The sequence below is a fragment of the Crocodylus porosus genome, unplaced genomic scaffold, assembly GCF_001723895.1.
Source record: "Crocodylus porosus isolate Cpor-Errol unplaced genomic scaffold, CroPor_comp1, whole genome shotgun sequence".
Lineage (NCBI taxonomy): Eukaryota > Metazoa > Chordata > Crocodylia > Crocodylidae > Crocodylus > Crocodylus porosus.
The window spans coordinates 13,964,158-13,982,623 of NW_017728917.1; the positions used below are offsets into that span (position 1 = coordinate 13,964,158).

At 41.8% G+C, this 18,466-nt stretch overlaps 1 protein-coding gene across 18 annotated transcripts in view; it reads left to right on the forward strand.

Moving 5' to 3' along the window:
- The window catches only part of FHIT (fragile histidine triad), a 762,024-nt gene that overhangs the window by 173,473 nt on the left and 570,085 nt on the right, over positions 1 to 18,466 (forward strand). For 7 of the 18 annotated variants that reach the window (XM_019536724.1, XM_019536722.1, XM_019536721.1 and 4 more), the window contains one exon: positions 8,584 to 8,707. The exons of the other annotated variants lie outside the window; for them this stretch is intronic. The gene's annotated coding sequence lies outside the window, so the exon portion shown is untranslated. The remainder of the gene's footprint in view (positions 1 to 8,583; positions 8,708 to 18,466) is intronic. 18 annotated transcript variants of the gene reach the window in all.

Genomic DNA, 18,466 nt, shown 5'->3' on the forward strand with positions numbered 1-18,466 from the left:
AATTCACTTGGGCTCAAGGCCCTCTCTTCAAATGCTGTCCGTGACACCAGGCCTCCTGGCCCTTCTACACTGTGCGCCCCTGTGGCCAAACTGTTGGGGCCTCAGCCCCCTTCAGCTTTGTCCCTCTGTCTGTAGTTAGGGCCATGCACCGAAGTCCACCCCCTAGGACCTGGCTTCAAGGCTCCCATCTTCAATTAAGTGACTTTGGGAACGTGGCCTTGTGCTGCACCCCTAGTGCCGCAGGGCTTCCTGAGCCCCCTATCACGGTGCCTGTTGGCGCTGGTGAGGCTTCCTCCACCCCACCAGCTTTTTTTTAACATCATTCGGGTGTGCGAGGGTCCTATATTGTAGACCTTTCCTCCTGAGAATGCTTTAGTGGTGATATTAATTTTTTTTTTAATGGTTAAGTCATTGGTGTAGGAGTGTCAGGGAACATCAACCAGCATTGTATAAAAAATGATGCCACTGAAACCGTAATTTCTATTTCTGCATTCAAGGAAAAACAATGCTAATGTGATCCCCTGGAAGATCTGGATGTACATTTGTCATTCAACATTTTTGGCAATTGCGCTAGTGTTCTTTCTGTGTTGGTGTATTTTAAATACAGATGAGATTAACGTGGACTTTGAGAAATAATGCTGATTACTTAAAGGATCACTCATAATAAAATATCTCTTTATGGGAATTTGTGTTCCAGTAGATTAGCATTATTGATCATTCTCTCCTCACATACTCTACGGATGATTTTAGAAATCTGAAACTATTATTCTCTCTTGTCTAATGTAATTACTAGTACAAGGAATAATCTAATTAGAAGACAACAAGGATGCATTCTGATTGTTCTAATAAATTATGTTAATGCTTTATGCTTCTAGTTAGGTTTTTTAAGAAATAATTTAACAGAGTGACAGCTTGTCTTTTACTGCCAACTGTCATTTTCATCTGACTAAGAAAACTGATACAGTCATGAACAGTGAAACAGTCATTCATAGTATGGACTCTCGAAGGTTGTTGAAATCCTGTGTCTAGGGTGGGAGAAAGCAAGGATGCAGCATAGTTTCCAAGTATTTAAGCATGGAAAGTAAACACAGTTGATAGACTTATCTTTTCCATCCAATGAATATAGCTCTAACCAGCTTTTGAGGGTGGGGATGTTAATTTTGGACACCCTGTTTTGTGCTGTGTAGTTGAAGGTGGAATCTGCAGATCCTTTCACCTCGGAGTCATTGGTTCAACAGTAACACGGACCAGATGAGCATGCAGATGCTCGGTTTTGCTGCGGCTCATACAAAATGGTTTCAGTCCGATTCCTGGTAACGACAAACTACAAACTTCAGTGAAGACTAGCAACCTTGGTAGTTGCATCTAGTGGACCTGGGAAGTGTTGCACCCTAAAGGCAATGTTTTTGAGACCAAAATCCTAGCACCATGGTTACAACAGAGCTGGTTATTGGCCCAGTATTTGGCTAGTTGGTACAGCCAAATGAAAGCAGGTCTGGTAGCTCTTACTCATATGCAGTATTAGGACTAGAGAAGCAGTCATTTGCAAAAACTGTTGAAAAGTTTCACACCGAGCAATTGGCAAATGACAACTCAGGGCTGGGACAGAATATCCTTTGAAGAGTTACGGATGACTCGCAAGAGGATCCCATCACCCCCCTGAATTGAAACCATTTTACTTTGCTACACAAACCAAATTGGACCTCCCTCAGCATACGTGTTAGTCTGCAGAACTGTGTGCTAGCAGGTCAAAAGTGTATCTGCATTTGAGTCCCAGATTGTCTAGGAAGGGATGTAAGCAAAAATGTTATCAAATACCCATGGATTTGGCAGCCTATGAGAAGTAGGAGTAGAGGCGGGTGTCTGGGAAATCGATGGGCCTTTGTCAGCTCACACTACCTGCGAATCTGGTGTACAAATACGTAGCAAACAAAAATCCTGTGGATCTAACATATATTCTGGTAAACTCATCAAGTGAAATGTGTGCCAACAGGTCCACCTATCTGCGAGTACTTTCCTTTCAACTTTTCCCCTTTGCATGACAAGATACTTCTTTAATAGCTGAACTTTACTCACAAAAGGCCAGTCGGGTCCAACAAGATGCTAATATCTTCTGTTGAAAAAGACAAAGTACTAAAATCTTACTAAACTAAGTGATCTCAGCATTCATTCTAAATTAGATGAAGTACCAAAGGTGGCCTCACTTTTGTGTGCCATCATTATGTCTCCAGGGCAGAGACGAGTGCTTGCAAGATGTATCATTAGTAGCACTAATAAGCTCTATTTTACTTTTAATTGTTGGCAACAAAGGGTAACAAGAACTCTGAGTATTAATAATGTTTCACGTTATATTTTAGGAACCTTTTCCCAAGACTTTATTACTTGCTGCCCTTTTAGTTTTTCATGGACCACTTGGTACAAGGTAGAGTAATTTCAGGCAGGACTTAAGCTGCTTATGTTAATATGCACATAGATTTCATTTGGATTGTGCAGTGCCATCAGCCTGAAGTTTTGCATTTTTGTGGTATGGTTTGTGTGAAATTACAAGGTGGGTTAGAGGGCAGGATAGTGGCTGCAGGGATTAAGTGACCCTTCCCTGAAGGTTTGTGAAGGCCACCATTTGAAGGCCTAAAATGACATTTCCAGTAGCCAGCATAGCATTCGTTATTCTGCAATCCATTTAAACACCAAAAAAAATAAAAAAGATAAAATAAAATAAATTACTATAAGCCATAGGAGCAGTCATTTTTTTGTTAAGCATACTGGTAAATTTAATTGTCATCTAAGCAGGCCCAGTCAGTGCATAGGTTCATCACAGGGCAAAATGCTGAATTCTGCATATTGTCAGGAGTTTTGAGTTTTCCCACCATGATGGACCATACTAGTTCTTAGCTTTCACCCAGGGATTACTGGTCTTGCGGTAGTCCATATATAACGTGGAAACTGGTCGGTTGGCACAATGTCAGCTGGAAATGATTGCTCGGAGGGAGAAAGTCTCATTAGCCAACATGGAGGAGTCTCCACAAGGAAAGCCTAGACTACGTAGCCTGGCATGGAGTTCACCAAGCCCCTGAGTGGGGACTTGCTTTCCCATACCTGTTCTTGCCCCTCTGTGCAGCAAATACCCCCCATGCCTGGACTTCCCTGGCACCCTGAGCTGCTAGGTTGTAAAACTGTACTGAGTCCTATGAGTTGTGGAGAACAGGCCATGCCATTGCGAGTTAACAGCCTTTGACATGCACCATTTAGTTTTCTCCTTACTTGTTTAGCTGGATATCTCCCCTTCCTTGCAACACGTGTGCCTGCAGGTAGAAGTGAAAATGTCAGCTGTTTCAAGGACTTTTTATGATTACAGTAAATAAAAAGAAACTGATTACTATTGAAGCATGCTTTCCTCTTCAGGAAGATTCAGAGCACTTGGAATCAGAATTAACATACTTTTAAAGTACTGCTAACAAAAACAGCATGAACAAAGCCTACCTCCACATGTCATATAAACAGTTTATGATTGCTTGTGAATTCATAAAATCATTTATTGAGCTAAGGATGAGAGAAATTGATATTGCTGTCAGAAGTGCATTTCTTACCACAATAGTTTGGGGAGCTGGTCCTGTTTGATAGAGCAGGTGGCATTAAAGAAGCTCTGCATTTTTCATCTTAACAAACATCCAAGTTACGCTCCAAGGGACTGCCTTGCCGTAACTGCAGTGCCTGAAACAAGAAGAAATCAGGTGTACCAGTACCCGTGCTTCCTTTATTATTTAAAGTGAATGAGAAGAACTTCTCTCAAATGTATATTTACTTTTTTAAAAATCATAAATGTAAGCTTTAACATAGCAAATAAATTTAAACAGATAATCAAAGAGCAGTTCCTTCGTTACTTGATTCTTTTTTTCCTGTAAGAGTTGACAGCTGCTTAGCAGATAGGAAGCTCTGCTGAAAGCTGCTGAGTCCTCTCTACCTCTGTTGGCTTCATTTTTGCATTTGAGGGCTCTCTGCACTTTACAGGGTAAAGTATTTAAAGCTGTGCAGGGAATACAGGAAAATAGACAGGCAAGTGCTCAAACAGAAGTGATAGGCTTGAGGCAGGAATGGCTGGTTGAAGTTCTATGGCCCATGATAAGCAGGAAGCTAGACAAGGTGATCCCAAAGGACCTTTAGTCCTCAAATCTATGATAACTTATTTTATGAACCTCAGTTAAGCTCCTGGGCTACTGACCAGCAGTGGCCGTTGAATGCAATACCTTATATTGTCATGTATGCACCGAGGAAGGCAGGGATATCTGGGTTTAACTGCATATTCTGGTTTGTAAAAACATAACTTCTGTGCTTGACTTCTAACCTGTTGTGCTAGGCTAACAAAGGGGAGCTGATGACTTCAACAGCATCACTCTTCGAGGGGAAAATGGTGATTGGGTTGGCTGTGCAGATGGGCGGTGGAGCAGGGACACTGTCCTGGAAAGTCTTGGTTGGATGCACGGCTCACTGGGAAGTCTAAAGCCCCAGGGAATGGGAGTCTGGTACACGAGGCCGTATGGGAACTGGGCACAGAGCTGAAGAACAAAGGTGTGGGGCTGCTAAAACTTCGCTTCTCCAGTGGCGGGAGAACTTTTTGGATGCACAGAGGCTCTAGCTTTTGCTAGGATCATGGAAGTTGGTTTGGTCCTGGTCCAGTGACTTGTAATAGGAAAAGCTATTTAATTTAGTTAGATGAGACTAAATGTGCATATGACTTGGTTGCATTTGCAAATCCTTGCATCTCCCCCTCCCTATTAATGTGTTTAGGACCACATTATGCAGAGTCTCATGAGCACTTGCAGTTGCAAACCTCCACCTTCTCTGAGTGTAGATAACTGTACTGTGATCAGCTATGGCACTTTACAGGTTGTTAAGTTAGGTGCAACTTTCCTACTCTTGAACGTGCCTCTCACTGATGTGTCTTGGTTGACCAGGGAGTCACTCTATCCATATTATTTTATCAGTGCATCAGGTAACGTTAGTTAGTGCTGACCCTGGACTTCCAGAAAGAAAAAGGGAGATTGAAAACAGGGTCTTGTTGTCCCATTTCTTTTACATAGTGAGATGAAGTCCTCTTCCCTGTGTTATGGCATGAAAAGGTAACCTAACATAGTAAAAATACTATTGTTGAAGGGTAGAGTGCTCTCCTATGGGGTGATGAGAGGGCTGGGTTATTGCTTGCCTTCACACAGTGTGCATCTTCACACAATAAGTGATTCTCCCAACTGTATTTATGAGGAAGTATCTCTCACTTCATTTGTTCAATCTAAAATTCAAATGTTCATTGCAGTGTGCAACTGCATTAGAAGTACTTACTTAGACAAATTAAATGATTCAGTGTAGCAGCTTTGAAAAGTCTAATTTCCATGTGTGGAATTATTTTTATAATCATGCACAAAGACAAAAAATGTAAATTTACATCGGTAACTTATTCATAACACTTATGTTGCACCCTGTGTGCTTTTTTTGTCGGCAGCCGATCCATAGCCCAGAGGTAGGCTTATTAGTTAAACATTTGTGTGAGAAATGCTACAATTTTAATAACAAAGCCAGAAAATACAGCATTAAGCTTCCTTTTCTATCCTTAATGTCTGCTTTGCATGTAGATGACTGTGGGCTCCTCCGGAGTCCACCCGCTTTGTATTTATGGAAGTTTAAAACCCCAGTTTTCTTTATGCAATTGTTTGTAATAGCTCCTTTGGAGCCATTAGGGTCTTTCGTGTAACTATGTATTTAAGACATTTTAGAAATACATATGATGGACCTGGCAGCCTGGCAGAGCTCCTTTGGGTATTCAGTATATGTAATTGAGATTTTTCCTCAACTTTTTATGTAGCTGAGCATGCTACATAAACAAGACACTAACTTCTACCTTTACAAGGATTATTCTTAAGAATAGGTCACTGCTAAGAATTTAATAATAGTCCTGCTGAAATGAAGATCCAAAAATTGTGGTAAGCCAGTTGTTCCTGCTTCTGTGGTGTAGACATTTATGAACGGAGAATGTCTTTTCACAGGTAAGTAATCCCTTTGAACCCAGTGTGAATGCTACTTGGCTTGAAGTTACTTCTGTACGTAACCGGTTGCAGGGTCGCCACCGTAGCGAAGCAGTTGGCTTCCTGTGCGGCTGCTAAGGGACGCTGCAGGCAATTAACAGCAAATTGTGAGAAAGCAACTTAACAATGGCATTATGGAAGTTAATAGCATTTGGTCTTTGGTTCCAGCACACCTGGATTTCTCCTCTGGCATATCGTGTGAACTTCACCAACTTAAGTCATGGAACATCTGTTGCTGTCTTTTAGGTGAGAAGACTGAATAACGAAAACGACTGTCCATTAGGTGTTAAAGGGCAGGCACACGAACACATGTAGAACATGTTTCACAGGACAGCCGTTCATTTTCTGACCTCGCTATCCTTGTGCTCAAAAGGAAATTTATACCACACCTTCAAAACATGAGCATGGGAACAAAAATGTATAAGCTGGCTAGGCATTCAAGACCCAAGGACTGAATACAGATATTCAGTCTGCCGGATGCCTATTAATCTCTCTTCACACCATGGGTGGTAATGCCCCTTTTCCTTCTTGAAAAGTCTTAAGTTTCCACTAAGCCAGGCTATCTTTTCTTGGCTGCCAGGCAACCCTGGGATTTTCTCTCTCCTTCTGCTTCATGGTCCTGCAGACTGTGTTTTTAGTTTGCGCTATGCCTGCTTTTTTTCAGACCTGAAGAAGAATGCCTTTCATTTGAAAGCTTGTCTAAGTCTATCCCAACCAATGCTGTTGGTCCAATAAAAAAAAATCCTTGCCTCTATACATCGGGCAGGTACGCTCCATTCAAAAGACACTACAGGTATGCGCTGCCATGATAGAGCGCTAGTGCGTGATTAAACTCGGCTGGCTTGAAAAGGCAGGGATATCAGAAATCTGCTCTGGATAAAGTGTGAAGAATAGGACTGATGCACTTTTTCTTCAAATTCATCTCTTGTTGAAAGTCTTTAAGTTTTCCCCATGCTTTACATTGACAGAAGCCAGGGAGTGAACTACACTTTCTGGCAGTGGACTCTGATCTGTGCTGTTTGACTTGGGGTGAATGTCTCTGCAGAAATCCCCTTCTAGCTCTTGTGAGGCAGACAGCAGGGCAGGGTGGCACCTGAGAGATGCATCATTCAGAACTGCCTAAGCTTTCTAGTGACAGACTCCAGTGCCAGATGCTTCCCAGCTGTGCCTCTCTGAATAAGGCAGTCTCTTCGATGCCACCCTGTCCTGGCTTCTGCCTGGTTTCAGATTAACACCTAACTACCTCTCTCTAACTCTTGTGAGGGACTGAAGGCTTGCTTACTGCTACTTGGGTTGCAGCCTAAGAGGGCTTGGTATGTTTAGTGCACACTTAGGAAGCAAGGAGAGATCAGCGCATGTAATCTCAGGTTTTACACTCTTCCTTTAAACATATAGTAGATGCCTGTGCATGGGGAATGGCTTTTGCTAGGTCTCACTGCTGGCTTGATTTTTTTTTTTTAATGACACTTGAACTAAAATCCTTGTCTCGCCACCAAGACTGCTAACATGACACCTGGATGATGTGCAGATTGCACAGATAATGGGCACAAGTTTGCCAACTTAGAACCTAGATAAAAATAGTTGCCAAACTAACTTTGGTTGATGCTTTTCTCACTGATATGTCAGTTTTGGACATTAAAATATTCTGAGCCAAAAGCATCTGCTTCTGTGGTATAAAATCCTTGTAAAAATCTTTCGGGATTACGGTGAGAATAGTTTAATGGCTGTTTCGTATCTGAAAGGTTTTCTGAAGCTGTAATGCAACTGGTTAATTCTACTATGATCAATTATATGTATACTATGACATTTCACGTGAGTTTGGTTGGGGCTTGACATTTAAAATAAATACTTTAGTGTGCATTTCATAGTATGGTCCTAAATGTCTGAAGGGAAAAAAGGTTTCTCTCGGCCGTTTTTCTGCTGTGATGGCCTCATCCAAAAGAGCGAGGCAGTAAAGAATACACACTCCAGGTATCCAGTACCCATGAGACCTGACTTTTGAGTGATTCTTCTTAGTAGTTGCCACTTTTAGGACCAGTGTATAAATGGCATCTTAACAACAAATGTTTTTACTCTTTTTTTTTTTAGGAATGGGTGTGGTATGCTATGTGGTCTTTATTGAGATGATGCTATGATCTTCATCTCTTTCCCCCCCCCCCCAAAAAGAAAAAAAGTAAAAGCAATATACAGACATATTGACCTTAAGGTACTTTAAGCGGAAGCTATGCATAGTAGGCATGGCAGACTGATTCCTGGCCAGTTGTTTGGTTTTGAAAACCAACAAATTCCTGTTGATTTGTATTCCCATGGTGTAGGGGCCCCGTCATGGACTAGAACCTTGCTGTTTGTGATTTTTGTTCGGCGTTAAAGCGCCCAGAAGTTGCCTGTCCCAGGGATCTTACCACGGAAGTCTAATGCAAGTAAAAGCAGATCAGTAGGGTGTTGGTCAGCACTATAGCCGTCATCTCAGCAAGCCAGAGGCCTAACCTTTGTCACCTTTTCTTTGTAGGCATCACAGCTAGATGAAATGAATTTGTAAGAAATTGAAGAGGATTTTTCATCTGTTAAACAGTTCTTATCCTTGAACAGCGCTGGATTGCTTGGGTTCTTTATAGCTGATTCTCTTCTTAAAGGCTTGCGGAGATCACCTGAACAAAGATAAAGGTTAAATCCTGCATGACATACCTGAAATGGGAGACTGTTGGCACTTCAGCTTGTCAATTAGCCTTCAACTTTACCAGCTACCGATAAGGGTTAATGGGATGCATTTGAGTTTGTGAGATAAGTGAGTTGAGAGAGGTATTACAAGTCTAATGCAGTTGGTTAACGGTGCCTGCATTGTAAAGGCGTACAGTTTAAAGAAAATATACGGATGGAAGCATCCTTGGAGGTAGAAGGCTACACACCTTTCCTCCCAGAGCTGCATTGGCCGCACTAGCGCACTTAATAGATGGAAGGAGCTACAATTAGGAGTGGATCACATTGCATCAGCATAGCAGGTGTTTTTCAAAATGCTGCTGGAAATGAAGGTAGAAACGTGTGTGAGGAGACTGGATCTCCCATTATATGGTGATTAACCTTTTTTCTCCACTTCCACTTTAAACAAGTTGAACTCGTTGCTGTGCTGCTGTGCACTGTCAGCACCATAAGCAAGGAAGCAGATGTCATTTAGCAAAGAAACTTGTCTCTGCATTTTGTGGAGGAGTTTGTACTTAGTTGGCATAGTGTTTAAGTAACATTTTGATGTCAACTCCTTTTTGAAATATTGGTAGAATTTGCTGTGAGTCTTAGATCCTAGACTGGATACTGTTTGTAGCTTGTGCAAATCTATTTGGGGTATTCAGCCTAAACCATGCCTTTTGATATATGAGACTGTTTGGTGCTGGGGTGCTTATCCCTAGGGTCTAAAGGGACTTTTTGTTGGTGGCTTCTCTCCAGATCTTCTTGGGTAAAGTTATTGAGACTGTCACTGCTCCTCTTAAACCTGAACACTTAGCCATTTTATTTTTAGTCTTGCATGCTTTATGTCTTCCATAAAATGCCCGGTATGACCAAGGCACTGTATGAATCTGCATTGCCTCTATTGCTGCTCAGATTTTCTACAAAATGTAGGACTGAATTTTTTTTATCCCTGTAAGATCATGGGATGCATTTAGCAAAACTCATGCCCTCTAGATCATACACTAGTGGGTGATGCTGAAGACTTCCAGAAAACTTGCTGTAACATGAATAAAATGTGGGTTCATTAGTCACTCTCCTTCACCATATGTTGCTGACTCCTCAGCATTAGGGGGCCCCGTGTAGCACTGGAGACATTGCGAAGCCGGAGTATATGGTGTTTCTGAAGATCAGGGCACTTCTTATTTAAGCAGTGAGGTCTGGAATTTGTGCCCAGTCTGTGATACCTTGGTTTGAAAAAGTTGGACCAGTTATTATAAGTAAACCTCGTTTGCTGGTAAGGTCCCAAAGCCATGATCTACCATGCGGTGCCCAGTTGTGAGGTGTGCTGTTCCAGGTCCGATCCCAGTTCTGCAACCGACTGCATGTGTTCAAATGGATGTAATGTGAGTAATCCCATTGTCAGCTGACAAGTTACGTACAGGAATAATATTTTGTGGGATGGACTCCACAGAGAGGGTATAGTCCCTGCTCTGGAGGTTTTAGTTATTTGCCAAGGACGATAGATTTAGGAAAGAACCATGAGCCTTGACTACCAGTCCCCTTCCCTGACCGCTCTTTTTATGGCCAACTTGATCTGTATATGCTCCCCGTAGAAATGGCTTCTTTAAAATCAGTTCACTTGCAGATATCAATTCATTTAAACTGGGCAGACTAAAACTTAGGTGTTTTGATGAAAATGTGCTTTGAACCAGAATTCTGAAATAAAAGCATTTTTTTAAGGAAGGAAGCAAGTCACCCACATTGAGCAATTAACAGTAATTGGCACTAACACAAATAAATTAATTTGGAGGAAAATCATCACACTGAAACCAGCTACTTGCCACTTTTAAGTACATATATGCATCATCCTCATTATTAAGTTCTCTGCCTCAGCCCCAGTGCTGTAAAGCTGATTTATTTGTACCGTATTCTCTGCACTTCCAAGAGTTATGCTGCTCTGCCATGTTATGCCAGACCACAACTACTGAAGAGAAATTCATGCGACTGACAAATAAGTGATGGAGATTTAATATAATGAGTTGAAAGCCTGCATGTAACCTCTGACAGCATTTACAAATATTTTACATGTCTATCTGCTCTAGTTTTAAATAATGGCTTGAGTTGCAAGCTGAGGAATGTGTGGGTGAAGCCCACTAAAGTCAAATAAATGAACGTAATAGGAAAGTCCTGCAAATGTGTCGGAAATAGTTTGGAAATATAAAGCTTCTTAAGCGGATGGCCAGGCTTTTTGCTGATGCCTTTCTGTCTCTTACAATATTTTTCAAACCAAGAGTTGAATGTATAGCATTCGCCTAAGTCAGGCTCTAAAGCTGGCTTTAGGCTGTCAGATTGTTTTGGTGAAAAACAATCATGGTTTGTTGTTTGTAGGAGAAAGGGAGGAAGGCTTTCAAGGGGATTAGTAGGCAGTCTAAATATTTGGGTGTATTACTTTTTAATGCAGTGAAGGGCTTCTGATTTCCTTTAATCAAAACAAGGTGTGTGTGTGTGGTGTTTCTTAAGTGTGCACTCTGTAATTATAACAGTGTTTCTACAATAGAAGTATTAAATCAATCTGCCAAGAGAGGCAAGAACAAAGGAGCATATTTTTTTCAGTGCTTTAGCTCCAGTTGTAGTGAATCCTAGCCTTGGCTATTTCTGTGGCCTAAGTGAGCAAGTGTTCATGGCACTCCATTTCACCTCTCCGTATCATCTCTGATGAAGGTTTTTCCTTCTGTAGTGAAGGTACCCTTCCTGTCACTTCACAGCATCGAGCGTGAGAGTTGGCATCAAGCAGAACGATTCCCTTGGGTTTGCATGGCTTGCTAGAGCCTCCTGTCTTCCGCTTAAGAGCGAGTCTCAGTAGTTTATCCTCTGTACCCAGGTATGCTTAGCACAACCTAGTTCCCAGAATAAGGATAATTAATGACCTCGTTATGAATTTGAGTGCAGCCCCTAAGTCACAGCCACAGTCACCAGACGTCCCACGTGGAAATGTTATACTGACTCACCGTCTCCTGTGTCTCTTGCTCTGCTCTTTCATTACAAGGACCCTGTCCCCACATGGAGTAGCTGCTCTTTGCAGCTAGCTGCGGTAATACTCATTTGCCATGGCTTCGTTGGAGACTTGGTTAACAAACTTTAATTTTATTGCTTACAATTTAACAACCAATGAAGGAAGTCATTTAATGGAAATCTGGAGGTGCCCTCGATAGACTGCCAGACACAGGGAAGTCTTACTGTAGATGCAACTTCAGACTTCCTATCCTTCTGGATCCTCTGAAGTTGGGTCCTAGCACACTTTCTAGGAGCACATTGCCACAGTCTCTTGTTTTTGGTGACTTCAGCCTTCCTGCTTCATATTTTCAGCAAGGGCCAGAAAAACAAAACGCTTGTTAGCCAAGAACCCATATCTACCATCATTGCCTAATTGCTGGCATTTGAATGAACTCTCCATAATAGCTTTGGCAAGCCAACAAGCCCTACAAAATCCTTAGACATTAAAGTACTGTCTTGTGTTCAGCTGCAGGCGTAACTTCCCGCAACCCAGCCTTACAATAACACCGCTCAACATCACCTCCCGTTCTTCACAGCCTCCTGCTTGGTTGTGGCAGCAACACTGAAGATGCCTTGAGAGGTTATTTCTTACTCTACCTTCTTAGCTAAATGGTAATAGAAGGATAGAGACGCAAGGTGTTTTGATATAATGGGCAGGATACAAGAAGGTGTAAATCTTCCAAGCAATCGTACTGACTAAAAATACATTCCTAAAACAGATGCCACACTGCTATTACACATATTGCTCGTTTCAAAAGACCCTAGAACTAGCTTGGAACAAGAAAGTATTTGTCAGCCAAATCATCAGGATTTACTATTATTTATAATGACAAGAAACCAAAAGGAAGGGGGGCTCTGCTGCTGCTGATAGAAAGTAGACTTCTCTGAAACAACCATACGCAGGTAGCGCAATGAAGGTAGCCGAAGGAATGGAATAACTAGTTTGCAAGGCTCTTCCCAGTTCTGTATAATTACTGCACAGACCAACAATAGATCACATAAAATTAAATCTGTACATAGGCTTGATAGATGCACATGGAGATCTTCACTACGTTAATTTATCATCACGTTATTCTCTCTCGCTACTTGCATGTATTAGTCTTTTTATACATTGGCATAGCTGCTACCCAAGGCTCTTCTCCCTCCCTACCATAACTCATTACCGAACTGCATTTGGAAGAAGACTGCTGAATTACTTGCACAAAGATGCATTCATACTTTTGACCTTATTAAGGACCTTCACCCAGTAATAAGAGGCTGCTGTAAACTCTCCGTTCCGTGTGTGAGGGAAGCTTTAATCCCTATTAAGCAGTAATACGCTACATTTATCTCTCGGCCCACATTTTTCATCATGTTAGCCCCCTCCCTTGTGCATGAAGAAGGGAGCCCTAAGTGCAAGCACAGCTAAGACACAAATCTCGGTATATTCACACTACTGAGATGGCATGTTACCCTTGCAGATATAGTTGCTACCTATAAGTAAGAGTCTCTTTTTTGAGGTGGCATAACTAGAAATCCTTTTGCTCTGCTCTTCTGTGATACTTCACTTTTTTGCCCTCTCTTTTAATTTAATAATGCAAAATTAAACGTTGCACAGTCCTCTGAAAGAGGTACCCTACCTATAACTGCTGCCTATAATGATGAAGAGTAACTTGTTAAGGAGTAGAGATAGTGAAAAAGAGCAGATCTTCATGCTCAGTTTCTTTTCATTACAAATAAGAATGAAGAGGCAATATTTAACTTTGATCTAAATTTTAAAAAATGGCTTTTCTGAGCCACTTCATCTTTGATTTCTTTTTATTAAGGCTTAGTGGTTATTTTAAAAGTATGATTCTAATGGCATTTATATGAGTTTGGGGCACTCTAGCTGGTACGTGCTTTGGTAATTAGGGGTGGTTGATAATACTCTGAATTGTAATCGATGGTTACAGATGAAATCGAGAGCTGGTATTTTAATGGGCTATTCACCTTGTATTAGGTGTGTCTTTACCTCAGTGTTACAATAACGTAAAAATGGGTTTCAGCATGATTTTTCATCTTGAAAACAAAGAATTGACTCACTGCTGATCCGATCAAGAATGTCCTCATGGGAGTGTGTGTATTTCAGCCAGTTGGACCTTTTAGACAGAAAATCTTTGGAAATGTTTTATTAGGTCTCCTAAGGAACCTGCGAATGCTGTTTATTCCATCTCTACGTGAAGGAAGGAAATGTGGTGAATACAGCTCCTAGAACAACCAGATGCTTTTGTGAATTTTTCGTCTGAACATTGTTGTTCTGTTCACCGGGCTGTGAGAATCGTTGCACGGGGATGATAACAGTAAACAAAGGAACGAACAAAATCAGGATGGCCAATGTCCAGTAAAAAAAAAAGAATTTGCAAATACCTTGGAAACAGAAGAGTTAGTTCGCAGAGCAAAAGGCCCCTGAATATCTTCAAGTCTCTTGGGTGTCCTGTGAACTGGAAGCACAATAATCTCATGCAACAAGAGGTTCTGAGAGAAGATGGGAGATTAAAATAGAGCCAGCGATACAAAACAGCTTTAGGCACCCACATGCGCGACCCTTCATTAAATAAGAGATTAGGCTGGAGAGCACAATCCTCAGCAGACAAGGCTGAGCTGAGGGTTGCTTCATGATCTGTGATGGAGCTTATTTATCTCTACCTTTTGCCAAAAATGTTTTAATCCGATCACAAGTGCAGATTATAGGAAGCACAGGCCTTGGCATGGAGTAACAGGAAAGCCAGCTGTTCCTCCCTTGCTTCTGGAAAGAGCCGGCTTTTCTGCTCAAATCACAAGTGAGTTTGTACAAGTGCAAACACATTCCTGCTCTCTTCTGATATGAAATGCAGACTTCAAGGTGTACGCATCTCTCGTCCCCCATGGTGTACACAAGAGTAGAGAGGGTGCATATCCCCAACTGATCATGTGCCTTCCGCTACTTGTTTCCCTGCCTATGACCCTTGACATCATCTAAACCTCCATTAGCTTAATTTTCCCCCTGGCAAGCTGAATTGTGGCTGACATGACCGTGTGATTTTAAACCTGGAACTCAGACAAAGGCAGGGTGCCCCAGGCACCTAAGACCTACGGTCTCTTCCATTTAAATGCACTTGGTGGTAATGGCATCTGAAGCGGTCAGACCAGGGAACTAGTAGCTTCATAGTAATACCTGAAGAGATGACAAAATGAAGCCAAGACTTTTGGATATTTAACTGTGCTTTGCAGAGGAGAGAAACAGCATCTTGCTGAGTTTAAAGGCAAAAAGAAATTCGATCATAAAACTACCTGTGTTTCTTACCCGGGGCAACCGTTGTGTCTATTTGCACCCAGGGAGCAAACTTTTAGATCTTTAGAAAGAGGCTGTCTTTACTCTGCATCCATTTTTTATTAAAGTGGATTTTCTCAAACTAACTAGTTCCCAGAGAGCAGGCTTTGGATCAGTTTTAGTGAATTGAGCTAATGGAACATGATCCGAAAAGACTAACAATGAGCACATGCTGTTGGCAGTTGCTGCATTGCGTCCGGGCATCGAAGCCCAGTCCTGTAGCCCCAGGTGGCACAAATAACTGTTGTGTGTAAAACCTTGATTTAAAAATAGGAGTATGCTATTTCCCCCTCCTTTTTGGAACTGCTTGCTAAACTAGGGCAGTATTGATCTGGGAGCTGATTTGGCCTCCGAGACCAAAATCTGTAATAAAAAGCTAGGTGGAGGGTTCCTATTGTTAGAGACAAGAACTTCTTTATTAACTTGCCTCCATTCCCTGGGGAGCTTCTCTAATCTCGTTCAACATACAAGGCCAAGGCATCTTATTCATTGGTCTGCTCATCGTCATTGTTTTCTAACGAGCACTACCCGTTGTAAGTAAACATATGATGATTATTGAGTTCAAGAAAGACTTGAGCAATGGGCCGAGTAGTGGGAATAGAGGAGGTACTTTAGTGAGGAAATAATCTTGATAGATTGCTAGTCATTTATTAAAAAAGTTATTAATCTGTATTTTATGTAGTGGAATGTGCTAATTAGCAATTACTGTGCTTGCAGACACTAATGCAGTAAAATAGGCTCTATATTACTCACTGCCATAAATGTCAATATGTACAGTAATTGTCAGTTAGCTCTTTCTTCTGCACCGAACTGCAGAAACTTTGGTCTCTAACTTTTCTTGGACGCTGATTAATTGCCTTTCCATACATATCTATATCAATACATACATCTATGTATTTATTTACTTATTTATTTTTTGAGACTCCCCTTTTTTGAACTGGGGGCTTCCCTATTTCACTAACACTGAACTAGCATGTTTAAAGGTGACCTGCAGAGAAAAGTACAAGTTATGTTTGCTCCCTGGTTTGTTTGTTTTTTATTATAGCTCTGATAGGTCTGAAGTTCTCATTTCTAACTTGTGTTTTATTAGAAATTCAAAGGGTGCCCAACACAGAGGACTTTGGTGATTGAGGCACTAATGAAATGACAACAGAAGAATAACCACGGGACTAATATCTGACCCACTGAGCAAGTGACTGCTCTGCCACTCTTGTCTGTAACCCTTCACTCTACCCGCTGTTCTGGAGGAGAGCATATCTTCATTTATATAATGCTGCTGCTTCAGTATAAGTCTGATGGACCTATACCCTCCCTTTAACCACTGCCTGTGGCATTTGCCAGAGTCTGCAGCTCTAGGATCGGCCTTCTTAGCCATCAACGGACTCATCTATAACCCTTCACTTGACCCATAGGAGTGATCATCCTTGATTGTGAAGGATTACCGATGACAGTGGACCCCTGGAAAATTGTCCAGGAAAAGCAGAGGTGATGGTAGGATGTTAGCGGTATTTTAAGGTAAAAAGAAACTTGATCAGCCAAAAAAGAAAAAAAGAAAAAATAGGCTTCAATACATCACAGAGAAGCAAAAGCATTTTTCTTAATGCTTTTTAGGCTGCTAGTGCACTTGGGATGCTAATTGCTTCATAAATACAAGCAGAAGATAAATTTGTGTTGTGGGCTGAGCACATGTTAGAACCACATCAATAGCAGAAATCACCTTGCATCTAAAGCCTGAGCAGTTTTCTCTTTCTACATTAGCTTGTTTCAGAAAACACTATTAATATCCCAGTGTTTCGGTACTCTGAGCAGCCAGCATTTGTGCTTTTCTGCAGCAGCAGGTTGCGTAAACAGTCTGGGAGGTTAATGTGTCAGGCTGGAACTGCAGTAGAAACAATATTGATAAAGATGCATGTTTTGGGGGGGGGTGAGGAAAAGGTTGTCTTTTCTTCCTCCACTGGCCATTAATCCACCACATTCAAAAGAGATTGCTGTGCATTATTGAACAAAACTCTCAGGGCAGCAAATCCAGAAATCATTTCTATGAATGTGGTCCTAGAAAGAACAAAACCCACATTGGAGGGTGGGGTCTACAACTTCAGGGAGGCATTTAGTTCAGGGAGGATGTCGCCCCTGGTTATTCAGCAGGGTCATTCTGATGCTGAATTTAATTGGACCCTGAAGCCGCAGGGTTTGATAACACCAAACCTGAGGATGGGTACAAGGGATGTTGTCCTCTTCTGCCTGCCTGGGGACCTGAGAGAAACCAAACCCATTTACTTTATCCATGGCAGAAAGGGAAATGAGATGAGAGGAGCCCCTTGTTGTACTAGGCAGGGGGATGTAGGGTTAGAAGGGGCCTGGTGTATCACCTGGTCCAACCCCCCCGGCATGAATGACACACTCAGGGGTGATAGCCAAGCAGTTTCTAGTGGCAGAGATCTCGCACTGGGTTTACTCACCACCAAAGTTGCCACAAATAAAAATTCCCTAAACCATGCTATTGGGATGCTGGAAATAAGGTGGAAAAATACCCACCATCTGCCTTTCCAGTTTGCCGCATGGGAGGGAACGATCCCTTTCAAATTCACAACAATAATGTCGCAGTCAGTATATTCTTCTAAGAGATCAGGACACTGAATAATGGTGGGGTTTGAACAGCACCAAAATGGTTTCACGGCTAAAGTTGACAGCATCCTTCTTTCCTCCCAGCTACGGTGGTAGAGGAGCCAGGGGAATCGCTCGTCAGACTTTAGTTGCCCAAAAGCACCAGGAGGGGATGGGGGGACCTGGAACAGACCTCATTAAAGTCACCCTCCAAGACAGCCAGGGGGATCTTGAGTTCCCCTCTTCCAACCAGCTCATGGTAGGTGTGTATTCTTGTCCTTCCTAATCGCACAAGTTACCCACCCTCATTGTCTTTCTGTTTATCTAGAAAATGCACAAGCGATGTAGACTTCTGTTTACGATGAGCTGATTGTTGGCACCGATAGCAAGCCCATCCACAGACAATTCCATGCGATTAGGTGTTTCTTTTTCTTTTGCCTCTGACTGTAGCGATTTGATTGTAATAGCCCAAATGTACTAACCAATTGAAACTGCATTCTTGAACTTCCTCGGTTTTCAAATCATTCTTGATAGAAAAGAGATTGACTTCAAATTCTGCAATAAGGCCAAGCATGTCTGAGGGATACCTGCAATAGTTCTGTAATAGAAATAGTTGTTTATCAATTTAATTTTGCAAGAGATAAATTCACTATATATATTTTTTTTTTCCTTTGATCGCTTAAAATGGTAATTGTGATGTTTTGGGATCTGTGCAGAGCAATGTGGTACATTTTTTAGACTAAGA